This window comes from Ixodes scapularis, unplaced genomic scaffold (genome assembly GCF_016920785.2).
Source record: "Ixodes scapularis isolate PalLabHiFi unplaced genomic scaffold, ASM1692078v2 PGA_scaffold3__209_contigs__length_174095766, whole genome shotgun sequence".
Classification (NCBI taxonomy): domain Eukaryota; kingdom Metazoa; phylum Arthropoda; class Arachnida; order Ixodida; family Ixodidae; genus Ixodes; species Ixodes scapularis.
In genome coordinates this window covers 92,052,855-92,073,894 of record NW_024609868.1, presented here as the reverse complement: position 1 = coordinate 92,073,894, position 21,040 = coordinate 92,052,855, and the positions used below count along the sequence as shown (strand labels likewise).

At 49.0% G+C, this 21,040-nt stretch overlaps 1 protein-coding gene across 1 annotated transcript in view; it reads left to right on the top strand.

Moving 5' to 3' along the window:
- LOC8029921 overlaps positions 1–21,040 on the top strand; it is a 222,410-nt gene that overhangs the window by 116,800 nt on the left and 84,570 nt on the right. The gene's annotated exons all lie outside the window — the stretch shown is intronic.

Genomic DNA, 21,040 nt, shown 5'->3' with positions numbered 1-21,040 from the left:
AGGTCATGTTTGGAAATGGTTCTGGAACGTCGCATGGAAATGCTTTTTTTATTTATATATCTTTTTGTATTTAGAAAAACACAACATCTGTGCTTATAGCACCAAGCAGCTCCAAGATTTGCGTATGCTGCTACGAAACTCTATTTTTGTTGCTCCTGAGCTGCTCCACAGCTAAACTTTTACTGCTCCAAAGCTGCTCCAAAGGGGCATCTTTGCTGCTCCCAGAGCTGCTCCAAAAAGATGAAGCTTGCTTCCACCCCTGCCGCTTTTTTTTTCTGCTTTTTCAGTATGCGAAGCAGACAACGAGGTTGCGTGCACCGTTTGTCATGAGATTGTTTAGCACTTGTCTCCCTTCCGCTCAATTTTCTGCACTTGAATATAGATTCGAGGGTACCGCGAACGACAGTTACGAAGTAGCGGGCCCACGTTTGTCGCATTATTGCTCCGTGGTCCGCCGTCATTGCGTCGTCCAGTTCGCTTTACGTCGCCATTTTGAGTCTGACGTGTACATGTACTTCTTTTGATCAGTGCAACATTTTTTTTTTTTTCGATCAGTGTATTTTCAGTTTTTTGGAGGTCGCAAAAATGGGGTTCACATTCTTTTCTATCTTTTATATTGAATCTGTGGCTGGGATAACCCACGACTTTGAATATATTTGGTACACATAGTTTGAACACCACGTGACCACGAAAAAAAAGAGTGAGCGCGAATGAAACCGGAGAATTTTCGACCGGCTGTTTTTGCGTGGAAAGAAATAATGAATTTCGAGGCGCAAATCAATCCCAGCCTAATTGTGCTGCCATTCGGTACTTTATAGTCGGTGACGGGTTAAGAGTACAGAGGGAGTGCCTGCATCCCCTGTCCACTTTAGCCTAGCGAAAGCTGGAGAGAAGGTGACCTCCTCTCCGGCGTTCGCTCTGCTAAAGTGGCACGAGCTGGGAGGAGCCTCCGCTGAAATCTCAACCTGTCACTGATGAGAACGACAGGGTGGCTTACCAGTCGTCCCGCCTTCGGTGCCAGCTTCCTATATTCTACAACACTCCAGCGTCTCGTGAGCGTTCGAGCGCGCACGCGCAGCCAAAGCACGAGGGAGGGCAGCGAGCACGTGCTGGAGGCCATAGCCTCCTCTATACTCACAAAGCCTGGCAGTTCGACTACGGAGCCATAAAGAGCCCGGTCGCAGATTGGGAGCGTGAGAATCTGGTCGAACATAGCATCAAAGAGCCATTTCTCAGGAAGCCTGGACATCAGCGCACAACTTTTGCAGTGGCGAGGACCCGAAGCACACTCGTTCGCTCGGAAGAAGTGTGTTTCGGCGTCTCGCAGCAGCGGTGCGCCAGTCGCGTGGCTCTCCTCTCGTCCGTTGTCTGCCGCTCCAACTTTTCCGTTTCGGCGGCCACTTCTAGTGGCGATCTGTCACGCTTTGTCAGTATATAGGGGACTATGGCTGGAGGCATCGGAAGGAGACGCCCTGCCGTTTTCACCCTGTAGATGGCTATTGGCGACTTATGCGACGAAAAGTGTCATTGCGGTTGGCTTTCCACGATGGACCAATTACGCACTATAACGGCTAGAAAAGGATCAAGTGTGCTTTCATCTGCGAAAATAGGAGTGAAGTCAGACTGCCAATGTCTTGAACGAATGGCCGTATTTTCGTAAAATAAGGATCCCACTGAGTGAGAATCGCGACGTTCTGTTTCATGCAGAATAGCTGAGGAGGAGTGAAAATGGCCTTGATTCCTTCCCTCTTCGCGTCCTTGTGGAGTCAAAGCGAAAAGAGGAGGAAATGAAAATCGCGACGTCCCGGGCCTTTTGTGCTTGGCTCAAGTGCGCTCTTCTTTCACAAAAATACGACCACACGTTGGGGATATCACTTTATGAATGATGATTTCGGGTTTGTTGTGTCCCGCCTATCGCTTCTGCGTTGTTTTCTGAAATTGAAACCTCGGTTCAGCATTCCTTTAAGCACGCGATGACTCCAAACTTTCATTCTGCGTTTTACACGCACCGTCAAACTTGTCGTCCGCAACTGATGATTGGTGGACCGAATTACAATATGTGACGTCACGGGGAGACAAATCCTGGTAGTGACGTGACGCGAGGGAACCACAGGTGGGCCTCACCGAAATATCCCGGTGCTAGTAGCAACCTTTTTTTAAAAATTGTAATCCGGCGAACCTTCCGCCGTTCAATCCCGTTTCCACCTGTTGTCGTACGGTCAACGGATTCTTCACTGGCCCTTTGCCTGGAAGAATTGTGGCAAACGGATACAGTGGTTAGTTGATCGTGGCTCACCAGATCGCGAAGCAAGAAGTGTTGTTTCTGCAGTGTGCTCTCGGTGTTGTCCAGATCTTCTGTACTGTGTGGTACTGTAAGTGCTCGCAAAGCCAGAGCTACGATTGCAAACCGCGCGATTTGGTCCAACCAAATGCGCACGCACTCTCATGCTGTAAGATCTTGTTCATGGAACCATTCTCGCAGTCGCATTTTGTAATTTTCGATCGCACCTGCGGGAAAATTAAAGACAGGCGATATCTGTCGCACACTTTTCTTTAATTACAAGTCAATACAAACTAACCCAGAACTTCCCAAAGCCTCAAAGCAAGTGCCTCTAAGAGCACGAAGCAATCAAGACGAAAAGCGGGCAAGAGAAGACGCCTCAAGTGCGCAGGACATCTGAGGCTGCACAGTAAAAAAAAAAAAAAAAAACACATTTGTTTTTGAAAAAAAAAAGAATATATATATATATATATATATATATATATATATATATATTGTGACGTGCATACTTCACGATGTCCCCTTCATCGTCTTTCAGCATGTTGGCCGAGGAAGACGAGGCCCGCGTGCGCTTGAACTGGATGCGCGGGCAGAGGCGCGCTGAATGCTTAAACAGTGCGGACATAAAAACGGTCGTCGACTCTTGCTCTTCGTCACATATTGGTGGAGGTGCGGTTTTAGCCCATACCCGTCTCATCTTGCGAGCGCTGGTCCTCAATCCTGGAGTTGAGGAACCGCAGACTGCCAACCACTATGACATCAGAGACAACATTCAGCGGCACCAGCCAGAATCACCACTCCATCGCCACAGAAGCACCAAGGCAAGGCAATAACCAACCGCCGATTGCCACAGGCACTCCAAGTCAGGTCAGTCCTGCCGGCTGCTATATTACGTCCCGCCAGAGAGATCCTAAATTCTTCACCGGCCTCGGCGAAGACGAAGTAGACGAGTGGCTTGATTTATACAACCGCATAGGACTACACAACCGCTGGGACGACGCAACAAAGCTTAGCAATATTATATTTTATTTTACCGATGTCGCGAGAACGTGGTTTTTAAATCACGAAGCTGAGTTTTCGACCTGGGAACGATTTACCAGCCGAGTAAAAGAAGTATTTGGCCACCCTGAAAACCGACGAGCCACCGCGGAGAGACGCCTCAACGCCCGTTTTCAGCAGCCAAATGAAAGCTTTACGGCCTACATCGAGGATGTGTTAACTCTATGCCGCCGTTCCAACCCGAATATGCCAGAGGCTGAAAGAATCCGCCACCTTCTCAAGGGAATTGCCGAAGTGGCTTTTACCTTGTTCATCCTCCAGCCTCCGACCACCGTCACCGCAATTGTCGACGCCTGCACTCGACTACAGGAGGCCAGACAGCAGCGTCTTCTCTTCCCTTACCACACAGGGCTAGTGGGAGGACAACCGATCTCAGCATCACCCTCCTTTACACTGACACAGGAGTCACTACGTCTGTTGATAAAGGATATTGTTAAAAAAGAACTCGAGATCTATTTTTCTCTACCATCAACGTTGCAAAGGCCGCTTACTGATATCCAGCAGATGATTCGCGATGAACTTCATCAGAACGGCATCCCCAGTTTGCCTGGTCCAAGCGCACGAATTGACCCAAGACCTAGCTATTCCGAAGTATTGGCAACCCCTAGCACCCAGCAGCCAGCGAACGTGCTTCCCTACCCTTCACGTCCAGCTGCACCAAGCTCTGAAGAACCACAGAGGTCTTTCGTCTTCAACCCCGCAGTGGCATCTCTCACAACCGCCCAAGCACCACCTTTGGCCCCATGGCGCCAGGACCAAAGTTATCAACAACCTTACCGTCAGCGACCAGTCTGCTATTACTGCGGCATCATGGGCCATGTCGCTCGCCTTTGTCGGCGCCGACGTCAAGATAACGAGGCTCGGTACCACTACGAGAGTTACCAGCATTCTTCTAGAAGGGACAATTCCAGGGACTATGATGACGGTTCCCGAGACAGGCGTCGCCGTCACTCGCCGTCATCGGACACATATCGACCGCCGCCCACCGACTCACCTCGACGTCGCTCCCCTTCTCCACACCGCCGCTCACTCTCTCCTATGATTCCAAGGTCAGCCGAGCGTTCCCATCCGGGAAACTAGCCGGCGCAGTTTTCGGAGGGGCAACTGCGGTACGTAATACCACCGGACACCCTCCGATTGGACCACCGAATGTTGTAGAAGTTGTTGTTGAAGGACTCCATTTACACGCGTTGGTCGATACGGGCGCCGCAATTTCTGTCATACGGGAAACTATATGCACTCAGCTTCGTAAGGTTAGAACACCTCCATTCGTTCATACACTACGTGGTGCTGCATCTGAACTCATTCGCCCCAGTGGACTTTGCACAGCTCGTGTTTGTATTCAGGGTTTTCGTTATCACATTCCGTTGACAGTATTGCCGTCATGTAGCTACGATTTAATACTTGGTTGGGATTTTCTGCGGTCCGCTGATGCTATAGTCCACTGCGACCCTCCACAACTCTCACTGGGAAACGCGACACATAGTTTGGCTTCTCTAACAATCCCTAATACAAAATTGCGTATTTCAGAAGATGTGGTTGTACCTGGCTTGTCATCGTCCGTAGTCACAGTAGTTTCTCAGACTCCACTATCGGGAAGTGTATTCGTAACGCCCCTCTCACGCGTCTTGTTGCCTCGTGGTGTAATACTTCCGCACTGCGTCTCCATGTCTCACAAAGGAAGGATACTCATTGCAGCTTCTAACGTCACATCTCAACCCATACTACTTCCTACCGGGATGGCAATTGCAGAAGCAGAGCCTCATAACTCACTTGATATAGCCTCCATTCAGTGCGCAACAACGTTGCCTCCCGCGGAACCCTCTACATTATCTGAGAATTTATTTGAGACTATTGACAAGCATTTAACTTCACATCAAAGGTCGCGTCTTTCTGAAGTCCTTTCCACATTCAGATCCTCCTTTGACGTTCAGACGTCAACCTTAGGCAGAACCCCGTGTGTCTCACACGCCATCCAAACAGCCGAAGGACAAATCATACGTCAGCGCCCTTATCGTGTGTCTTTATCCGAACGACGCACTATTGATGGAGAGGTAACAGCCATGTTGGACAAAGGCATCATTAGACCGTCATCCAGTCCTTTTTCCTCTCCTGTGATTCTGGTTAAGAAGAAGGATGGTAGCATTCGCTTTTGCGTTGATTATCGGCGTCTTAACGCTATCACAAAGAAAGACGTGTACCCCCTTCCCCGAATTGATGATGCACTTGACACGTTGCAGGGTGCAGAATTTTTCTCGTCTCTTGATCTACGATCTGGGTATTGGCAAATTCCTCTCAACGAAGAAGATAAAAAGAAAACGGCTTTCGTTACACCTGACGGTCTATTTGAATTTAATGTCATGCCGTTTGGCCTGTGTAATGCACCTGCTACGTTCGAGCGTATGATCGATAACGTGCTACGGGGACTGAAATGGCGAACTTGTCTTTGTTATTTGGATGACATTATTGTCTTCTCTCGTACTTTTGAGGAACACTTAGACCGTCTCGTCGAGGTTCTTACATGTCTGAAAACGGCAGGATTGCAGCTTAATACAAAGAAATGCCATTTTGCTGCTCGTCAAATTAAGATTCTGGGTCACCTGGTTAGTAAAGAGGGCATCAGACCTGACCCAGACAAGGTACTCGCTGTTACGGCATTTCCGACACCGCGCAATGTCAAACAGGTCAGGAGCTTTCTTGGGTTATGTTCCTATTTCCGTCGTTTTATTCCACAGTTTGCTCACATAGCTGCCCCTCTTACTCGTATTCTTCAAAGTCATGTCTCATTTGTGTGGTCTCCAGAATGTGAACGCGCGTTTAGTGCCCTGAAGACAGCCCTTAAGTCTGACCCAATACTTGGCCACTTTAATGAGGCAGCACAAACAGAGCTCCATACAGACGCAAGTGGCTATGGGCTCGGCGTCGTTTTAGTTCAGCGTCACCCCGAAACGTCGCACGAGTACGTTGTCGCCTACGCCAGCCGTTCCCTCTCCAAAGCAGAGAATAACTACACAATAACAGAAAAAGAGTGCCTAGCCGTTGTTTGGGGCATTAACAAATTTCGACCTTACTTATATGGACGCCATTTCACAATAGTCACCGATCATCATGCCCTTTGTTATCTCTCTTCACTTAAGAACGTAACGGGACGTCTCGGTCGATGGATACTGGCATTACAAGAATACACATTCACAGTGGCTTACAAATCTGGTAAGAAGCATACCGACGCAGACGGACTCTCACGCTGTCCTGTCGAGGGTCCAGACGAACGCCTAGATCATATAGATGACGCTTTTGACTTAGCTTCAATTACTACAACCTCATTCTCAACCGAACAACAGAAAGATCCTTGGATTAGGGGCATTGCTGGGTATTTAGAACGACCAACCAATCTCTTAAATAAGACACTTCGAAAACAAATGCAGTCCTTTTCATTGCGCGATGGAATCCTTTATCGCCACAATTTTTCTCCAGATGGCAATCGATGGCTTCTCGTTGTTCCAACGCACCTCCGGCCTGGCCTTCTTCGCGCTTTCCATGACGACCCTACGGCTGGCCATATGGGATTTGCAAAAACATACGCACGTATCAAACATCGTTATTTTTGGCCGAAACTTTATGACACTGTCTTTAGATACGTACAGTCATGTCTCCAATGTCAGCAACGCAAGCGCCCCACAAGCGGTCCCACAGGATTACTCCAACCCTTAGTTTGCCCAGATCGTCCGTTTGACCGCGTTGGCATTGACCTCTTCGGACCATTCCCAGTCTCTTCCCAAGGGAATCGTTGGATAGTCACCGCGGTCGACTACTTTACCAGGTACGCTGAAACGGCTGCACTCCCAAATGCGTCCGCTGAAGCTGTTGCCAGTTTTTTTATTACCAACATCCTGCTACGCCACGGTGCACCGAAATTTCTTTTAAGCGACAGAGGCCGTCAGTTTTTATCCCAAACCGTAGAGGCCATCCTAAAAGCTTGCAACGTCGTACATCACACCAACTCTCCCTACCACCCTCAAACTAACGGACTGACTGAACGCTTCCATAGGACCCTCGCGGATATGATAGCAATGTACATCGCTTCTGATCATAGCAATTGGGACACTATATTGCCCTTCGTCACATTCGCATACAATACCGGACAGCAAGACACGACTGGTTTTTCTCCTTTCTTCCTTCTCTATGGACGAGAAGCATCGTGCAACATGGACACTATCTTCCCTTATTCAGCGAGCGATCAGGACGCCCTTCTCATGCAGCTGACATGCCGTGCCGAGGAGTGCCGCCAACTGGCCCAACTTCGAACTGCTCAGCAGCAGCATACGGCAAAAACTCGCTATGATTTACGGCATACAGCCGCTACTTACGCACCAGGAGACCTCGTCATGGTGTGGACACCCATCAAACGACAAGGCTTAGCAGACAAGTTCCTACGCAAGTATGTCGGGCCATATCGCGTCATCAAACAAACGACACCAGTCACATGCCATGTCGAACCGCTCTCACCACCAGCCGATGCCCGCTTCCGAAACGACGACATTATTCATGTAAATCGGCTAAAGAAATACGCTCAGCCCCAGCCAACCCCTCCCAAACACTAATCTCCGAGATGCTCCTCACCATACAACTGCATAACACCCAAACCGCCTTCCTGTGCATAAAGACGCTCGCTGCGTCCTACTTCACCCAGACACCGCCCCCAACCACCTCTCCCTTCCCCGGGGGGGGGGGGTAATTGTGACGTGCATACTTCACGATGTCCCCTTCATCGTCTTTCAGCATGTTGGCCGAGGAAGACGAGGCCCGCGTGCGCTTGAACTGGATGCGCGGGCAGAGGCGCGCTGAATGCTTAAACAGTGCGGACATAAAAACGGTCGTCGACTCTTGCTCTTCGTCACAATATATATATATATATATATATTTACCTTGACAAGTGGTGTATTAACAAATTTTGCAGAAATATGTTCTTCGTTCGGTGATCTACAGGGTGTCACAAAAGAAAATTTACACGGTCTTCTCTACCGCAAAAATAAACTAGACATCGCCGAACGCTCATTCTCCGCCCAAAGGTAGAGCTAGAGGTCACAACCAGATGCCAAAGTTTCACCCCGATCCGATAACTTAATCAAAAGTTATAAGTGATTTTCTGAAAATTTCAATGGGAAAATGGAGCCCATTTTTGCTCGTTTTCGGTTTCTGGTGCCATAGAGCCGCATGTGTTTGAGAACTCCGTCGGCCGCCATTTTCCCATTGAAATTTTCAGAAAATCACTTATAACTTTTGATTAAGTTATCGGATCGGGCTGAAACTTTGGCATCTGGTTGTGACCTTTAGCGCTACATTTGGGCGGAGAATGAGCGTTCGAGGATGCCTAGTTTATTTTTGCGGTAAAAAAGACCGTGTAAATTTTCTTTTGTGACACCCTGTACTCGCCAAGTGGACGTCGGTATTTTTGAGGGGGTAGCGGCTCTTGGTGATGTTTGCCAGGGGATTCCGAAGTTCCTTTTTACGTTGGCCATGGCCCGATAAATCTAGCGGGAGAATTTTATCGCTAAATCGAGCGGACATATTTCTTTTTTGATAAATCTAGCGGCCAACTTTATCTACAAAATTTAACGTGGAATCACAAGGTCACCTCATAGTTTGATGTCAAAGTACGGTTCTTGAAACGCCTCTCCGACTGGTGTATTTAGCGTCCTATTCCCCCTACGCATCGAAAGCGGTACCCAAGTGGCAACAGATGACGTCACAAAAGTCAGAGGCGTCGTGCTGTTGGATGCCGCGATCCTCGTGGTTGGCCGTACAAGTGTGGTGACAGAAAGGCCTTTGAAAAAAAATCAAACAAATCTTCATCACCACAAATTAAACAATCGAAAATACAGATTGAACGTAGCGGACAGTTTTTCCGATGGTCAAGCTGCTGCACCAAACTCTTTCCTAGCGTCTTGAGCTGTTCTTCCTGAGTTAGTAGCTCTGGCGAGTCCCGTGCCGCTCGTGATGTGCGGCAATTCGTCGCTGCCACGCGAGTGCACTGCGGCACCGGCGTGGTACAACCTGGACGGCTTTTATCTCGTGTGTTTTTTTCTTTATTTTGGCTCCTATTTACCCTCCCTGGCCGTAACTTTTCCTGCCACTCCTACAGTATCAAGAGGCGATCAATTGGACTCCAGTTGAAAGTCCCTGCAATCAATTTCTGCGACCGAAATTAGGCTTTTGTGCTTGAAGCGATGCGGATCTCTCCGCCATTAGGCAGGGACGCTAGGTACTTCCTTGTCCCCATGGAGCTGGTCCCGTGACGTAAAAATCCCTCTGTCGTAGGTTCGTGGGGATGTCGTGTCATAAATAATGAGAACGAGACCGTTGGCTTTGAGAATTGTTTAAACAAAGAAGATATAAAGAAAAATATTTACAGCAATGGAATTAGCAAAGGTTCTACAAAAATATTTAGAACAGCGATATCAGTAGATGTTACACACGCGGCTTCCACAGTTCTTAATGCCAATAGAAAAATGTTCGTCATACGTTGGGTCTTGGAGTCTTCTGTCGTTGCGAAGGTGGAGATGGCTGAGCGGGCGAAGTGCTGGGTTCCGGGTCTTCAGAAGTCCGGACGAACCCAGCGAGGGCGGAGGGCAGGCTGACGAGTCGCTGAGTTCCCGGCCTTGTGGAACCAGGACGCACTCAGCGGGAGCGGTGGCCAGGCCAGCGCATTCTTGAGTTCCCGGCCTAGTCGAACCGGGACGAACTCAACAGTCAGCCAGCTCCTCGGACCGCTTGTCTTCTTCTCCCTCTTTTCGTTCTTTTTCGCTCGTGCCTTTTCTCCGGCCGCCGACGGCATATCTCGTGGCACGCGGGGCCACGTCATGGCGAAAACATCTGTAGCCGGGTGATGGTTCTCAGCCGCGCACATCACACCCTCTTGGCCGCAGCCGCGGCCGCAGCCGCAAGGTGAGCAAACCGGCCCTGGTGACCTTGGACGCTCCGCGCTGATGGACACGCAGCGCCATGGGATAAGCGGTAGTGGAAACTCACGAGCGCAGCGGCCAATGGTAGCCCCGTCGACGCGCGCCAGCAAATGGAACCGAAGGAAACTATCTGCCGTTTTCGCCCTTCAGACTGATGACGTCAGCTCGCTCCTTGAAACAATTAATGCTTTCGTATTAAAAAAAAAGTGAAAGCCGTTTACAAATCCCTGTAATGCCGAATTGGAGCGCAGCTCTTGAGGAGGAGGAGTGAAGGGTACTGAGGGGAGGGTAGACCCCTCCTCCTCCTCCTCCTCCCCTCATTCTTTAATATGCTCCGGGGGGTCACGTGACCTCGGGGAGGCGTGACCTGGGGGTCACGTGACCTTGGGTGTCACATGGGGGTCACCTCAAGGTCACGTGACCCCCAAGGTGACCTCAGGGGGTCACGTGACCTTGAGGGTCACGTGACCTCAGAGGGGTCACCTGGGGGGTCACGTGGGGGTCACCTTGGGGTCACGTGACCTTGAGATGACCTTGGGAGGGGTCACGTGACCTTGGGGGTCACGTGACCTCGGGGGTCACGTGACCTCAGAGGGGTCACGTCACCTTCAAAGGGTCACGTGGGGTCATCTTGGGGTCACGTGACCTTGAGATGACCTTGGGAGGTCACGTGAGCTCGAGGGGTCACGTGACCTTGGGGGTCACGTGATCCCAAGATGACCCCACGTGGCCCCCAAGGTCACGTGACCTTCAGGGGGTCACGTGACCTTGAGATGACCTTGGGAGGGGTCACGTGACCTTGGGGGTCACGTGACCTTGGGATGACCTTGGTTACGCCGACGGCGACGGCGACGGCGACGGCGACGCCGACGCCGCTCAAGCCGGGAACGGGCCCCTAAGAGCTGCGCTCTAAAAAAAAAAAGCTCGAGCAAACGCGAGCGTTGCTGTATTCGCGGCGTTCTTATAACTCCCGGTTGCCGAACCTTCCGCCGACTGTCAAGCAGGAGAGGGGCCTGCAGCAGGACAGGCGTCCGCAGCATCCACCCCCGCTGCTGTGAAACGAACTGTCGAGGAAATGTCATTTGATGAAATTAGTGACACCGCACAAAAAGCCTGTTTCCGAGCCGCGTTACTTAAACACTATCACAGACATCATTTTTAGATACCCATTGCCAGACAAAATGCACTCTAAACAAAAAAAAAAGAGAATGAATTTTACGTCCCTCTGCTGTTAAAGTCCACGACCTGGAATTGGATGAGGAGCCATCAGGCAAATTTGAAATGGTTCTGGACTGAACAAGATGAACTAGTTATCGGCGTTATTGGTGCAAAATTATGACTAGTACAGCGGGCTCGGGCCTGAGAGCTAAGAGTTAACGTGGGGCTCCCCAAGCCGAGGGGTATGGCGAGTGCACACCGACATTGAGAAGCGACCACCTACCTATATGATCTCGTTGCAAGCCCTAGGCCTCAGCCTTCAAAGGGCTCTGCATGATTCGTCGTATGGGATAACTTCTTAGCAGCCGATTAGACTGATCCTACAATCCTGCTCCAAAAGTACATCCCCAGGCCTTTCAGGAGGCGACCCACTTGATCCGGGTGCGAGAAGGGATCCCAAATTGTGACCTGCACTATATATTTGACCTCTGGGTCAGCTGATGGGGGCACTACGGCAGCACCAACAGAAAAGGGGATTACGCCTGTTACTGACTATACCATCACAAAACCCAGAAATACCACCATTCATTCTAAACCAACTTTAGAAGCCACCCAAGCACTCAAAAATGACCTTTCAGTACTTCACAACTCTGTCCTCGGCAACAAGTTTGGCTGCAATCTGTGCATTGTGGTTGTTATCGGCTCCAAAAAGGTTTGATTTAATCCTCTTCCTTGCACTAATCCGGGAGGCTTAATACTGAGGTCTCCATGGATGACCGCTTCACTTCATCACAGCGTTTCTGCAAGACGGACGATATCAAGCTTGAGTCGAACTGAACTCGGCCCGGTTACTGGCATTGGCATTTCCCAGATCTCCGTCCTCTCACCAATCCTTCATCAATCTTGCAGCCGACTTCTCCTCACGTCAAGCAATCGGTGCTGTTTTTACGATATATTTAAAGCGAGTACAATGTACCTCTGAAATTCAGGAAATCTATGTCACACCCCTTCAGACCGCACTTCGCCGCACAGGGCAGCCTGCTCCTCATCCACCACGAGGTGTTAGCCAACTCGCCGAAGTGCGACCCAAGAGTGATAATGGCCGTCAACTTCAAGGGAACTTTCGACGTCCCTATTATGCTTCGAAACGGAGCACTAGCATTGGGATTTCGCTCTCCACTGTACTAACACAAGGTATTGTTATTCCCAGGGTGGCCTCAGTCGTGTGAATGGCCACAGACGTCCCGTTTATGTTTCGAAGCAGATCATTAGCAGTTAGAGTTAGCTGCCAACAGTGCTGACACATGTTATTGTTATTCTCAGAATGGGCCTCGGTCGTGTGAATGGCGACCGACGTCCAGTTTATGCTTTGAAACAGATCATTGGCAGTTAGAGTTAGCTGCCCACAGTGCTGACGCACGTTATTGTTATTCTCAGAGTGGCCTCAGTCGTGTGAGTGGTCACCGACGTCCAGTTTATGCTTCGAAACAGATCGTTGGCAGTTAGAGTTAGCTGCCCGCAGTGTTGACGCACGTTACTGTTATTCTCAGAGTGGCATCGGTTGTGTGAATGACCACCGACGTCCAGTTTATGCTTCGAAACAGATCATTGGCAGTTAGAGTTAGCTGCCCGCAGTGCTGACGCACGTTACTGTTATTCTCAGAGTGGCATCGGTTGTGTGAATGACCACCTACGTCCAGTTTACGCTTCGAAACAGATCACTGGCAGTAAGAGTTAGCTGCCCACAGTGCTGACGCACGTTATTGATGTTTCCAGAGGGGCCTCAGTCGTGTGAATGACCACAGGCGTCCCCTTTAGACTCCAAACAGAGCACATGTACTGCGAATTTGCTCTCCGCTGTGCTAACACACTGTTTTGTTATTCCCAAAGGCCTCAGTCGTGTGAATGGCCACAGACGTCCCATTTATGCTTTAAAGCAGAGCACTGGTGGTGATCTATTGTGTCGTTTTTCTTAGACAAAAAGAGCTTATGTGCTATCAAAACTCTATTTGTTGCGTAGAAAAGATGTTTAGACAGCGGGAAGGGCCAATATGGCATCTGATGTCTTTGCCGTAGATGGGCTGAAACCTTTTGTCTTCACGAAGTTGAAATCTATACTGGTGATTCATGGCACAGTGCGATGTATAGACTAGCTTAGACATTATTGCAACAAAAATAAAGAGTTTGTCTGGCGGCTGCATATCAAAATGCTATATGGCAACGAGCAGAGAAGCATGACAACATGAGACACGGGAGGTCAGTGGTGGGCAAGAACAACAATCCGATTTTAAAGCATATGAGTTGTCCTTAAAAGGACCCTTTTGTGTCCCAAGATGTTCCACGCTTCCTTCATAATGGTGGCGTTAAGCTTCGTCAAGGGGCTCGAAACCAGACAGATCACTCTCGGATGGGGTGTTCTCTCCATCCAGCTGGATGACGATAGGCTGGATGTGGGCACTTGTGGCACCGCCTCGTCGGAACGTTGCTTCAATGTCAATAACGTGCCTGGCAGCATTAATCCAGTTGTCAGTGGTGACCTTGTCAACTTCTTCCTTGAGGAGTTTCCCCACGTCGACAATCTTGAACGTCGTGTTTCGGGCAGCAACGCTGTTCTTGATCCGCGCCCATATCATTTCAATGGGCTTGAACTCGCATTGATACGGTGGGAGCTTGAACACAGTGCAGCCAGCCGTCTCGGCAGCATAGTCCACACGATACTTTAGGTGCTGTGGCTTCACCAAGGCTACAATGTCGAGCAGCTGCTTCTTAACCATCTTAGGGTCCCATGAAATTTTCTTAGGCGTCAGCCACTGTCGTATGTCGTCCTTCCGGGAACTCGTCGTCGGCACTGCTTCCAACCGCCGTGAATGGTAAGAAGCGTTGTCCATGACGATAACGCTTCCTGTTGGCAGTTTGTCGAGGACACCTTCGAACCACTTCTCGAAGCGGGCGCCACCCATTTCCTCGTGGCAATCGCCGGTCTTTTGTCCACGGAACACGTCCAGGCAGCCGTCGACGAAGCCTTCATCGCTGCCGATGTGGGTGACAATAAGACATTGGCCCTTCCCCGATGGCTGCTTGAGGCCAGTCGAGAGACCACGCATGAAGGCGTCGTGAGACGAGGCCACGGTCGCGTCTACCCTTGCAACAGTGTGCCCTGCCGTCACCCACGTCTCGTCCCAGTAGATCTTCCGACCATCTTGTCGGTGACGTGCGATCTCATGCAGGTACTTCTGCTGCCGGCGACGATGTCCTCTCGTTCAATCAGCCGTGAGTTTCGTTCACTCTTGTCATGCTAGAATCCGATGCCGTGGAGAAAGCGACGCACAGTCCAAGCCTTTAACGAGGGAAGTTCAGTGCTCGTGCAGAATTCGGCCGTTATCTTCTTGACCATCGGGACCTCGTTCCGTCGAAAAAAACGGTGGATGCACGCTCTCAGCGCGCACAACTTGAAGTCGCCGCACCTGACTTCGCGCCGCCTCCTGCCTTCATTTGCTGGGCGCTTCCGAGAAGGTGTCTCACAACTTGTCCCACGGTTTCTGTCGCCTGCTTCGTAATCTCGAGGATGGTGCGTACACCAACGCCAAGCAGTTTGCTGACCTTGATGCAGGACTCCTCCACAGTCAGGCCGGGCTGGCCGGGCTTGGCGGGCGGTTCGTGTCGTACCTCAACGTACGCGTTCATTATCAGCTGCCGTGCAACTCGGTTGAGGACATCGCCGCTCTTATGCTTCCTGTAGAGGCACCTTGGCGTAGACGGCGAGGCTGCACCAGACTCTGTTGACGAAGAAGAATCGGAGCAATTGCATTCCGCTGTCTCCATGTTGGGATTCATAACGGAAAAGAAAAGACGACTTCGGATTTGTCAAAATGCGAATCGCAGGGGCTTTCAAAACCCGAAACGCATTTTCTTTTTTTTTAACAAACGCAGAAAATGCACGGAATGTACCTCATTCGTGTAGGAAGGTTATTAAGCTAAAACCAACAACCATATATGCATTACTTATAAAAGTTACAATTTTTGTTGCACTGAAGCCTTCTTTTTACTTCAACCTTCCGGAGCGAGTAATGTAGAAGCCTAAAACATATAATTTGCCTCGGCTAGGTGGCGCAAGTTGCCGCCCGCTACAAGGTCTCTCTGTAGGCAATATCTATACAATAAAGCAGAAGGAGCGTTTTTAGCGAACTTTCTCGACTACGAAGGCGTCTGAAGCGGGCGCATCACGCTTATGGGGAGGAGCTTCTACTTCCTTCTTAACATGTAACCGACTATAGAAAGGGCCAGAAGAGAGAAACCCTTACTTTCTAATTCGTAGGTGCGTGCAAAACGCTAGTCAAAATAGTTATTAGGCGGCCAAAACCCGTTTGTTTTCTTTTTTTTTCGGGGACATTCTTGGGACTTAATGACCGTCGTCAGACATTCCGAAAGTAGCGCGCGCAGCGTGCCGCGGTTCCCTGGACCCTCGGGGGGAGTTTCCACGAGGACTGCATTCTTGCTCGCATTCCCGGCCACTCCACGAACGCTCGTCGGCGCGGCACGCGTCGTCGAGCTGTCCCTTTTTCTGTTTTATGTCTCGTCCCCCAAGGGGGGAACGCACTGTAAGTCCCAGAGTTGCCGCAATCGGCTGCGAAGCGTTGTTTTGCGCAACAAAAGAACTCGTTCGAACCGGCGAAAATGCAGATGTTTTGAAAATTCTAGCAGAGTCTCGCAAACTACTTGAACATGTTCGTATATACAAAAAAAAAAGAAAAAAAAAAGAAACAGCTGTGACCTGGTCAATGGAGGTACGAGTTCAAGCTTACTACTCGTATACTATATAGGCAGGCAGCTTTTATTTTTATTCTTTTCTGCAAAGGTTACAACCTCAGGTACGTGCTCATGATCCACATCAGCGGGAGCATCCGAAACAACTGACTATATTGTCCAATGCATGGCGGAGACAATAAAGAAAATACAAAAGAATGCATGCATCGTCAACGTTGATGGCGTAAAACACCTTCATGTTTCAAAAGTAGTGCAAGGTTTTGTCGTTGCAGCATCGTGCAGCCCTTGGGAAGATCATGGCGGCACAGCGCAACACATGAGCTAGATTTCAGACACCATATTCTTCCCAGAAGTGACGCGCGGCACGTGTGTTTTTTTTTTCTTCCTTTTTTTTATTTTCATTTAATTACCTCATATCGGCCGAGGGCATTTCATGAGGTAACTATACTTCGTTTCAGCTTCGGTCCAGACGCAGCCAAGGCTACAAGCGCGAGCTCCGGGCTTTCAGCATCCCTGCCAAGCACGCGAGCTCGTGCAGTTCAAGCACTGTTCTGGGCCACATGCTCGCGCTTGTAGCTTCGGCTGCGTCTGGACCGAAGCTGAAACAAAGTATAACCTGTGACTCGTCTCGAGCGAGCACTTTCTCGGAGAGCTCGCACTTGTGCCGGCAATATCAGATCGCAATCCACGAGGTCTCTGTTTGGATGATGCTAGGCGAGACTTGAGGACTGCAATCCATGCGTCAGTGGCGGAGGGTCGGCAGAACGGACCTTCACAACAGGGATGCCACCGTATCGTTTTTTCAACCGTAACAGACGATAAGACATGTGTTCCAGGATGCTTCAGGTGGTCCACTATGCTCGAAAATTGCACAATCTTCAACGAGGTCGCCTACAACAAAAGTACCTATTGTCCTTTCATACAGCTGCGATATAAAGTTTCATGTTCAAGGCCACACCTACAGATAAAGAATACGAGCTCATTCCACCGTTACGTCATGTGATGAATGTTGACAGGGGAATCTGTATAGGACAGGGCGTTGTGACGTTTTCATGGGATTTAAGGTGACATAGAACTTATTAGAGGTCGAAGTCTTTTCGTATCCCTTATCAGACGGACAGGATGTCAGGGAAAGGACCGCGGTCAGTTCTTGATGGAACGTTTTTTTGTTTTTTTGTGCCCATTGAAGACTTTTCGCCGTCCGATACCACTACCTTTAAGGCGAAGTGCCAAGCCCACGGGAAAGTAATTTCGGGATCAAAAACTTCCACTTCGAACTGCAAGCATTATCTCAGTTGGCGTCTCAAACAAATTTGAAAAATGTATTGCAGTATCAGTATTTCTGTGTTTGAATTTCTGCCCTTCCTAAAATGTATTCCTGTATTTGTATTTCCAAATATTTGTGTCTCTATTTAAAATGTATTTCCGATACGTATCGCGATACATTTTTACAGATATATTTTAAATGTATCAGTATTTTAGCTACTATGTTAATGTATCCCAGTATTTGTATTTCCAAATACATTTTTGAGTATTTCTGCCCAACCCTGCTTTCATTCCACGCGTGACGTCATGTTTCACGTGAGTGTTATGGGTTGTTTGAAACTCCCGCCAGAGGTCATGTGGCTGGGACGTCATGACCCTTTTGACCAATCCTAGATTTTTGCGTCACGCCACCGACATCGGATTTTTTTTTTTTTTGACACGAGCTTCTTAACGCTGTGGCGTTAATAATATAATGTTCAAACCTTTTTCTTCTGTAGTGAAATGTCTCCCGTCGCAGTTGTGAACTGTATAGTTGATCCCTGAGGCAGTGCAATACCCGTCGGTTGGCGCCAGGGGATGAAGACGGGAACTGTACGTGGCGAATCCTGAGCGCTGATAGCGATGGTCCCGAAAGAATGAGCGAGTAAGAAAGCGACAGAGTAAAAAAAAAAAAAAGCGCAGACGAAAGCTTAGGCGTATTCGTTTTGCCGCAACGAGTTGAAGTTGCTCGTGCGCTTGTCAACTTTATTTACTTTTACACAATGCGCGATTCCGGTGTTTTTCTATGAAGTAAGCTAGGCAAGAACTAGGTACAAACCTTACAGGCGATCTTTAGCTGTTTCTTTCAGAATATTAAGGCGTCGTCAGCAATACAGGTCTATATGAACCACCATCTGGAACCACCGATGTCCGCGCCTCGGCCTGCCGTTCCGAAGCAGGCCGATTGTATGAAAATGCACTTCAAAAGCATCTGTTCTCTAAAGGTTCTTCAGCGACCCCGAAAACTCTTTCAGCTCGCGAAAAACGGTTTCGACCTATCGCCCCCTTGCGCACTAGAAAGGCAACTAAGCGATGAAGAACTCTTCGCATAAAAGAGGAGCTTGAAAGAACACTTTTATAGGTTTTTCTCGAAAAACCTTTTTAGGGGGTGCTTAAAAGAATTCTTAGAGTGCATACCGCAGACCTTTTGTCCGATCCGCCTCCGCCAAATACAGAACACGTCACGTTTTACTTGTCGCGGAGGCTCCCACTTTCTTGTGCGTTGTCCGTTTTGTGTCTTCTTCGACCGAAGAACGTTTCCCGCTGTTTTCCTTCTAAACAAGAATATGCTTTTCCGGGATGACTTACGCCCCTGCATCGGTTACTTTTTCTAGGGGCAGCATTCCTGGCGGAATAGAACGCTCTAAAGCGATCTTTAATTAAAAATCAGGTTGTTTTTTTTTTTTTGTGTGTAAAGAACAATTTTCTCCTTCATTGGTAATGCTTTGTCCACGAAAGTAATTTGCTGCCATTTACATTCGATTATGCACTTCGTAGTATATCACTCACTTATCCACTCTACACTGCGATGGCACACGTTTTTTTCGTAGATCGTTTTCGCCGTCCCGCAACGCTCTCCGCAACAAGCTACGATACCCGGAACACTACAGTCAAGAAAATCGGCGCGCAGGTGCACAGCGGCTTCTTCGTTGCGGAAAGCTTAGCGGAGGGAAAAGCGCGGTCTACAAAAAGTCCCCAATGAAGATTTGGAACCCAGGATATCGGAGGTCGATCAGCATACGCAACCTCTGACATGCCGCATCCGAGCCCCGATCCGCCAAATCTAAGTATTTTTTTTTTATCCATATCCTCCAGGCGGGCTGCGGCTATCCGCGGATGATCCGCGTGTAATCCGCGTACTTGCAGGGCCCTATATGGGATATTTACCTCTAGATTATTGCATTAGGGTGTTTTCGTAGACCGCGTTTCTCCCTCCGTTAAGCCCTCCGCAACGAAGAAGCCGCTATGGCGCCTGCGCGCCGATGGCCTTGGCTGTGGAGTTTCGGTTATCGTAGCGGGCTACGGAGAGCGGGCTAGCGGGCTACGTAGCGGGCTACGTTGCGGGACGGCGAAAACGATCTGCGAAAACTTCCTATCACCTTTATGATCGGCGCTAGGTGGGGGGAGGGGAGGGGGGCGATATTCTGTCGCAGGGTGGCACTGCAATAACCGTCGGTCGGCGCTCGGGGTCGCGCGAGGACACGTCGTCGCTGAAATGCTAGGATACATGTATTTACTATTTCTCCTACCATCGTCCCATAATGAATCGCGTCTGCTCATCGATGAGTTTCCTCTCCGAAGATAAAATGTAACTCGCGTTTCGATCTGCACTTGTTTTGATTGCCTGTGTAACTTCTGATTGAGTGCGCCTGCGTTCTGTCTTGACATTTGTTTCGTTCGGTTCCTTTTGTGTCGTTGAGTTGTACAAGTTTACGTAATGTTAAAACTTGTTTCGTTCAATTGATTCTGTGAATAACAAATAAATATGTTTCATTTCATTCTTGTATCTGATCCCATTAATACCGTTAAATCAAAATAAATTTTACACGTTCGATACATGCGTTTCATTTCACTGGACTCGGCAGGTAAGCGTTGCCCCGCCTAAAACTTGTGGCGATGTCGCATACACAACCTACCCATGTTTTTATTTTTGTTATGTTCATTAACATAGCTTAGTTATTGGTCAACTTACAACGACGGTAATTCCCTCATCTGATGTCCGCCCAGCCTGATCAATGCATGCGGAAGACCTAACTTGTGTTACTATCACCCCTTTAAAAAAAAAAAAAAAGTTGGATGTAAAATAATAATTTTGTTTGCAACAAAGAAACAAAAATTACTGTATTTCTTTTCTTTTTTTTTTCCCGATAGGTATGTTTTGTCGAACGATAGCCTCCTCTATACTCACAAAGCCTGGCAGTTCGACGGCGGAGCCATAGAGGGGGCCCGATCGCTGATTTGAAGCGCAAGGATCTGGTAGCATAAAGCATCAAAGAACCATTTTTAGGGGAACTTGGACGTGAGCTCGCAGCTTTTGCAGCGGCGAGGACCCGAAACACGCTTGTTCACTCGGGAGACGTGTGTTTCGGCGGCCGCAGCTGGGCGCCAGTCACGTGGCTCTCCTCTCGTGGCGTTTTCGTGGCGATCTGCCAGGCTTTGTCAGTATATAGGAGGCCATGGACGAACACTCTTTCTCCAGCTAAACGTATACCCCTAGTTGTTGGAACCAGGCACCAAACTTTCAGAAGGAAACCGTTATCTGATTCAAAAGATATAGGTAATTTTTGGAAACTTTCAGTGGGACAATGGGGTGCGTTCTCGGTGGTTGCACCATTCGGCTCCGTGTATTCGCCTTTGTCGGTCACCATTTTATCGCACAAAAATTCCCGAAAGTCGCTTTTAACTTCATAATAATACTTGCAACGATTCGTTCTCAAACCTTGCAGTCTGGTTTATAGGACCGCTAGAGCTACGTTTAAAGCGCTCGACGACGCTTCTCTTGTTTTTGCAA